This window comes from Myotis brandtii, unplaced genomic scaffold (assembly GCF_000412655.1).
Source record: "Myotis brandtii unplaced genomic scaffold, ASM41265v1 scaffold174, whole genome shotgun sequence".
NCBI lineage: Eukaryota > Metazoa > Chordata > Mammalia > Chiroptera > Vespertilionidae > Myotis > Myotis brandtii.
The window spans coordinates 4247622-4254980 of record NW_005356437.1 but is presented as its reverse complement, the minus strand read 5'-3'; the positions used below and the strand labels follow the sequence as shown (position 1 = coordinate 4254980).

At 36.7% G+C, this 7359-nt stretch overlaps 1 protein-coding gene and 1 long non-coding RNA gene across 2 annotated transcripts in view; one reads left to right on the top strand and one right to left on the bottom strand.

Annotated features, from left to right (window-relative positions):
* The window catches only part of TSC22D1 (TSC22 domain family, member 1), a 170729-nt gene that overhangs the window by 88113 nt on the left and 75257 nt on the right, over positions 1-7359 (bottom strand). The gene's annotated exons all lie outside the window — the stretch shown is intronic.
* Positions 6244-7359, top strand: part of LOC106725592 — a 17115-nt gene continuing 15999 nt past the window's right edge. Inside the window, exons 1-2 of the long non-coding RNA XR_001361511.1 lie at positions 6244-6332; positions 7248-7250. This is a non-coding gene — a long non-coding RNA (uncharacterized LOC106725592). The remainder of the gene's footprint in view (positions 6333-7247; positions 7251-7359) is intronic.

Here is a 7359-nt window from a genome sequence, read left to right as displayed (position 1 = left end):
AGGAACAACTGTAATAATCTGAACAATAAAGATTTAATTAAAAAAAAAATATATATATATATATAGCCAAAACTAATATTCTATTTTTTGAGATGGGTGCTGGGTCTATGGCTCTGTTCACATTGTAAAAACTCATCAAGCTGTACTCTTATGCTTTGGGTATATGTTTTGCATATAATCCTTCAATAAAATAATTTACTAAAAATGTACTGGAAACAACTGAATTAACTATTATGTATTAAATACTATTTGTTTGAAAACCAAGCACAAATAGTATGTTTCTGAAATTTAAGCAGGTGAATCGGTATGATGGTTTTTACCGAAGGGGGGAGGTGAGAATATAATCTGGTAAACCAACACCAAACCAATTTACCCTTTATAAAACTTCTATAGCTTGTTGCAGGACCCCTGTAACCTTCTGCATTGTTGACAAATTGTGTAAATCTACCTGAGTGTTTGGAATGTCTAAAGGCCCAAAATGGCGACTCCCCCATCGGAGGTAAAACACACCTGGGCTTTGCCAACTGTCTGCTGATTCATGGCAAACCCTTTGTGGTGGGAAGCATTCATTCCATAATACTAGGTGGAAAAAAGAACACAGAATGATATCTATCTTCTGATTACAGTTATGTTCATCTTTCCCCCCTTAAATATATGGACAAGGACTGGAAACAGCATGGGGGCAAAAAGGAAATAGGTGACACATTATTTTAAAAAATCCACTTACGCTGACTTAAATCAAGGTAATAGTTACAAAATAAGATTTTAAAAGACTGAAATGCAGACAGCCTTCCCAGTTATCAACAACTAATAAAGTATGAGTTCTGAAAAATTGGTGCTTAGTATAAGCAAACAAAAGCCATACACAATAATAAGCATTATAGTGACTCTAGCCACAAACCTAAGGGCAGTCACCACATATTTGTATGGAAAGTTCTTTTACTCATATTTCAGTTTTTAAATGTATAGCAATTCTGTCAGTAACCTAATAAAAACTTTGTACAAGGTTATTAGGAGGCTTCGTCATGAGAATATTCTTATTAGGCCCACATATAACAGATATTAAACTGCAGATTACATTTTTCATTAGAAAGACATTTCAAAAATGTTCTACTACAGAAAGAACAGATGACCAGAAAAACTGTCAGCCTAGAATTGGGTACCCAGATCTTTCAAGAACTGAAGTAAAATAAAGACATTTTCAGATAAATATAAAATAGAAGTTTACCACCATTTAACATTCACTAACAGAACTTCTAAAAAATATTTTTAAGAAGAAAATGCTCCATTAAAAAGGTCTGAGTAATAAGAAGAAACAGTAAGCAAAGCAGCCAATAAAAATACAGTTAAAGAAAAATAAACATTGTCTATAGAAAATAACAATGCCAAATTTGTGGCACAATTAAAAATGAGGTGAAAATTATGAACAATATCATGTAAATTGTGGGGAATGAAGAAGGTGGTTAAGGTGGTAAAATGTGGTAAGGTTTTTGTATTTTTTCTTGAAGATGTGGATTTTAAGATATTGATTAACCTTATATTTTGTTGTTATTATACAAAGGAACATAAGTAAAATAGATAGACCCTAAGCCAGTAAACGAGGATAAAACTGAAATGTCCCACCTGCCATCCAAATTCTTCTATTTAGTATATATAAGAGACACAGTAAAATATAAAAAACATGGAAATTCTAAAAGATAGAAAATGGAAAAATGAAATCATTGGCAATACCAACTGAAGGATAGTGGAATAACCTTGTTAATATTAGACAAAGTAGGCAAAAGGCATCTTTAGTGTTAAACAGCTTCAATTCACCAATAATATATAAGAATTCTAAACTTGTATGCACTGAATACATATAAATATCTAAAGCAAATCTTGATAAAACTATAAGGTGAAAAGTATAAATTACTTTTCTCTATTATTGCTAGGTCAAGCAGACAAAATTAGTTAAATATTAAAGATCTAAACAAAGAAATTTTAAAAGTTGACTTAATGGACACGGAAAATCCTCAACTTCAAAATTAAAGGCTACGAATTCTCTACATGGTGCATCTACATGAAGTGCTTATGTGCTAAACCAGAAAGACTAAATTTCCTAGAATCAGTATCATACAACCAACTTTGCAGATCACCATGCAATTCACTAATATATAATTTATTAACAGAAAGAAAAAACTAAAAACACCTACATGTGATAATTTCAAAACACACTTCTAAATAATTTGTGGATCAAAAATAAAATCATAATGGAAGTTTAAAACAGTTGAAATGTAATGAAAATGTAGACATGTAAGAAAATGCTGTCAAAGTAACAAGTTGCAAAGAATTTTAGTCTTAAATGCTTACAATCTTAAAGAACAAAACTTGAAAATTAATTATCTAAAATTTCAAGGTAATACGACAGAATAGGAACTAGAATGACCTGTGTATCCTCCATGACTCAGCATTCCACTCCTATAGAAACACTACACTGTAGTATATGTCTTGTGTATATGAATAAAAATGTCCACAGTAGCACTGTTCATGCTGGCCAAAAGATAATAATAACTAAAACTAACTGCCTATCAAGAAGAGAACGGATATGGGGGGGAAAGGGGATATATGTAATACTTTCAACAACAAAGGTTGTAAAAAATAAAAACTCAAAAAAAGAAAAGAAGAGGAGAATGGATAAATTGTAGGACATATAAAGGTTTAAGTTTTATGCATTCATTAAAAAGAATGGCATGTAGCTATACACAACATGGATACTATTAAAACAATAGTGAAAGAAAAATGTAAAACACAAGATTCCCTATAGATTTCCATTTTTATAAAGATCATAAACAAATAAAATTAAGCAACACGCTGCTTGGGGATATGTACATATCTAGTTAAGCTGTTTTGTGGTCTGTTTTATTTGAAAACACAGGAATATAAGCCCCCCTGCAGCACCCAAAATCAATACAGTGGTTACCTTTGGGGGAAGCTGGGGGAAGGCAAAGAATGGGATTGCATATAATACAAAGGTTTCAAAGAAACTTTAATGTTTCAGTTTTTTTAAGTTGGGTAGTAGATTCATAGGTATTTATATTTATAATTTACTTAGAAGTTATGTTTCTTTTATATGAATTCCATATCAAATGACAAAAAAACTTCTTAAAATATATAAACATGAGTTCTAATATTTCCCGTGAAAACTGCTCAAGAAATATGCTCTCGCTGGGTAGCTATCTACATCTGATAATTCTCAAATATCTCTCTGTAACTCACTCTTCACCTCTTCCATCAAATTTATTCTTTAAAAAGCCACCTGTGGGAGTGACATCAGCAAAATAATGATGCAGTAGGTAGCCCCAAGGCCCATCCCTCCAGGAAACTCCACAACCCTCCTCCGAATAAGCAAAACTATCAGAATCAACTTTGTCAGAATTCTGGAAAAGAAAGATTTGCAGCAACCAAGCAAAATTACTGAATGGAAAAAGAGGAGTCCTGGCCAGGCAGCTTGGTTGGTTGGAGCATCACTACCCTGTACACCAGAAGGTTGTGAGTTCAATTCCCAATCAGGGCCTAGTGATGAAAATGTTTTTGAACTTGATAAAGGTGGTTATTACACAACACTGTGAATGTAGTAAATACCACTGAATTGTACATTTTAAAATGGTTAATTTTGTTCATGTTAAATTGAACTTCACTTCAAAATAACAAAACAAAAAGCCTGTGACCTGAATCCGAAGGTCACAAATTATCTTCAACCCCCTTTTTCCATCATCTCCCACGTCTCATCTGGCTCTGAGTCTCCAGCTCAGAATGTGATTCTCTCCTCACCATACTATTCCCACTTTAATTCAGGACTACCACTTCTCACCTACTAACTACAATATCCCAGATAATCAAGTTGCCAACAATATTGTTCCCCACATCTGATCCCTTCTCTAAATTGCTGCCAGAGCCGTCTTTCAAAAGAGCAAATTTAGTCCTATACCTTTTCTACTCAAAATTCTCCCACGTTTCCACATAGCTTTTAAGAGTGACACTCCTGCCCTAGCCGGTTTGGCTCAGTGGGTAGAGCATCGGCCTGAGAACTGAAAGGTCCAGGTTCGATTCCGACCAAGGCCATGTACCTTGGTTGCGGACACATCCCCAGTAGGAGGTGTGCAGGAGGCAGCTGATCGATGTTTCTCTCTCATCGATGTTTCTAACTCTCTATCCCTCTCCCTTCCTCTCTGTAAAAAATCAATAAAATATATATTTTTTTAAAAAGTGACACTCCTTATCCTAGCACAAAAGTTCTTTCCTATTCTAGCCCCTTCCTACCACTCTGGTCTCATCTCCTGCCATTCCCTGCCTTTTCCCTACCACACAGAGGGTGTACCCTTCCCACTTCAAAGATCTATGCTGTGTAAGGTCTCTATACTTCCTTGAATTAGGAGATCCTTTACCAAGTGAGTAACTTCTCTCAAAATTCAACTAAATGTCTCATCCTCTAGAATTCTCTAGCTCCCAATTCACCACTTTCCCAGCATACAAGCATTTAATCAGAGAACTTACCAGACTGTAGTAGCTTATTTTCCGGTAGACTAGACTCTGAGAGCAGAGGCCATGCCTTCATATTTTTATCTCAAGTACCTCACTCAGCAAATGTTCATTCATTGAGTCATTATTCAGTCAGTCAAACATAAAATAATTCCTAGATCTGCTCACCCTTTGCTACTTGATCATAAGGTCTCATCACTAGCAAATATCTGAGAGAATAATTAGCAACTTGTTTGTGCAATGTTTCTGCAAAGTAATCCATCCTCCAACTAATTAAAACAAGAGCTTCCGACAATGCATTTAATACACGAAAGAATATTTTCTAATCCTTCTTATTAAAAAATGGTGCAAAGTCAATTTAAGAAAATGTAAAAATTTTATTAAATAAGGCTACAGTCAAGGTAAAAACCCTTAATTAGTTCTGAGATGTAAAACCTATATATAAAATTTTTAACTACCTGCTTTCTCACTGAAAATACAAATCAGCTTTGGTCTTTAAAATCAGACATATGGTTATGCTCACTACTGTACCACTACCTACCAATTCTCCACGTCTCACTGGCCTGTATTAAGATCACCCAATCATTTCATTGGCATTAGATAAGATGCTAGAAACTAGATTCTTTCAGAATATTTTTCACAGAAAGTATTCTCTACTTTTTCCTTGTAATTGTTTCTGATGAAAACACTGGATGTCTGAGAATGCTTTGACAATCTGAATTTGAATGTAAGCCCAAAATGAGCAGGAATATAACTTGACTGCCTTGATGAGCATGGGTAAACCAATATTTTGAAATATTTAAAGTTTATAAGTACTTCCTATAGAATAGTACTTGAATGACATATGTGTTTTCATTGTTAATGGAGTTTGACTCTAATTGTTCTAATCCAATCTAATTCTGCCCACTAACATCTATAGATTTCTAACACCAGAAAGAATGAAGCATCTCTATAAATTTTCTTATAGTCAAGACTGATTTTCCCTAGGGCTATTTCTGCCGAACCAAAGCATGTTCCCCATTTTCATTAGATTACAGATTCTCAGAGAAGACCTCAGGCCAGTATTTTCTCAATGCCAACACTCCTTGTGTTTTGCCTAATTAATGCATTTGCTAGAGCTACTACAAAGCTCTCGACTCATTTATGGTCCATTCCTAGACTTCCTCATATCTTGTCTGAGTATTATACTCATTTTAAGCTCCATATTCTTTTTAACCTTTTTTTCCTCCTTTGCCACAACAGACACTTAATTTTATTTTGTCATGCTGGATATATTTTTGTAAAATGCTTTTAATCCTGGAATATAATCCTAGAAAAACTTCATAAACACATTTGACTAATTATTGGCCAGTCTGTTTCTGGGCTCCCAAATGTTACAGGAACCATAATGAGATTTATTCCACAGCTGTTCGACAATCCTTGTATTCATTCTTGGTTGACTATATATCCATTCCCCATATAAACCATTACACATTTCCTTTTTTCATTCTGTTGGAGCCATTGCAATTTATTTCACTATCAATAGGCAACATCTCTACCTAAATTTCAGAGGTGATAGAGCCAAGCAATTAAGTTCCCTCACTCTCCTCCTCACACTTCATCTTACAATTTCTAAATTATAACCTCAACCTTCCATCTACATTGTTTATTTTTTATTATTGATTTTTAGAGATCAATATCAATTTGTTGTTTCACTTATTTATGCATTCATTGGTTGATTCTTGTATGTGCCCTGACCAGGAATCAAACCCACAACCTTGGGGTATTAGGACGATGCTCTAACCAACCTAGCAATCCGGCCAGGGCCCATCTGGGTTCTTAATGCTAAAACTTTCTCAGTTTTGAGAAGAAACCAAGATGGCGGCATAGGTAAACACCTGTACTTGCTGCCTCTCACAACCACATCAAAATTACAACTAAAAGATAGGACAACTATAATCCAGAACCACAGGAAAGCTGGCTGAGTGGAAGTACTACAACCAGAGAGGTAAAGAAGAAAATGCATTGAGACTGGTAGGAGGTGTGGAGGGGCAGAACGGGCTGGCACCTGGGTGCACGGCGTTTTTAATCAGGAGGGAGATACAAGCTCCCGCTTGCTCTAAACTCCAGTTCCCGGTGAGACTCTGGGGAACCCAGACACATACGGGAGAAACTGGACTGTCTGGCATCGGGGCAGGAACGCGAGGGCGCAGCGGTCACCTCTCCAGTGCAGGGCTAACTGGCAGCCACTGCTGTTTGCTCTGCCCTAGAGATTCTCTGAGACCCCACTCTACCCAATTTACAACCCCACCCAAGCTGTGCACAGTGGCTTTTGCATATGAATAGCCTGTCCTTTCTCAGCCTAAAACCTGTCAAACAGGCAGCAGCTGGGTCAGGGAGCCCCAAAGCTATCAAAAGAAGACCCAAGGCTGGCAGCAGCAGCCTGCCTTGCTTCACAGCTGGGCCTCATCTGGGCACTTCCAAACCCAATATAAAGAGGAGGAATCCGCAGATCTCTCTGTAGCTCCTGCTGGGTGGCCCCAGGCAGTGGCTGACTTTGCCCCTCCATGGAGATCCAAGAGCCAGTGTACCCAGTGGTCAGTGTGAGACCATACCAGATTACAACTCTTCACATCTATAAGTGACACACTCAAGAGGAAGACTCAGTGAGCACCAAAGCTCCACTGAAGCAAGTTCTGCCCCATAACTTGCACAGCAGCTCTTCCATTGTAGACACATTGTAGACACAGCTGGTCCTCACAGCCAATTGGCATGGAGGTCAATTCCTCCCAGTGATACCAACAGCAATCAAGACTCAACTACAACAAGACTGTGCACCCAGTCCACAAAGGGGTGCAGCAA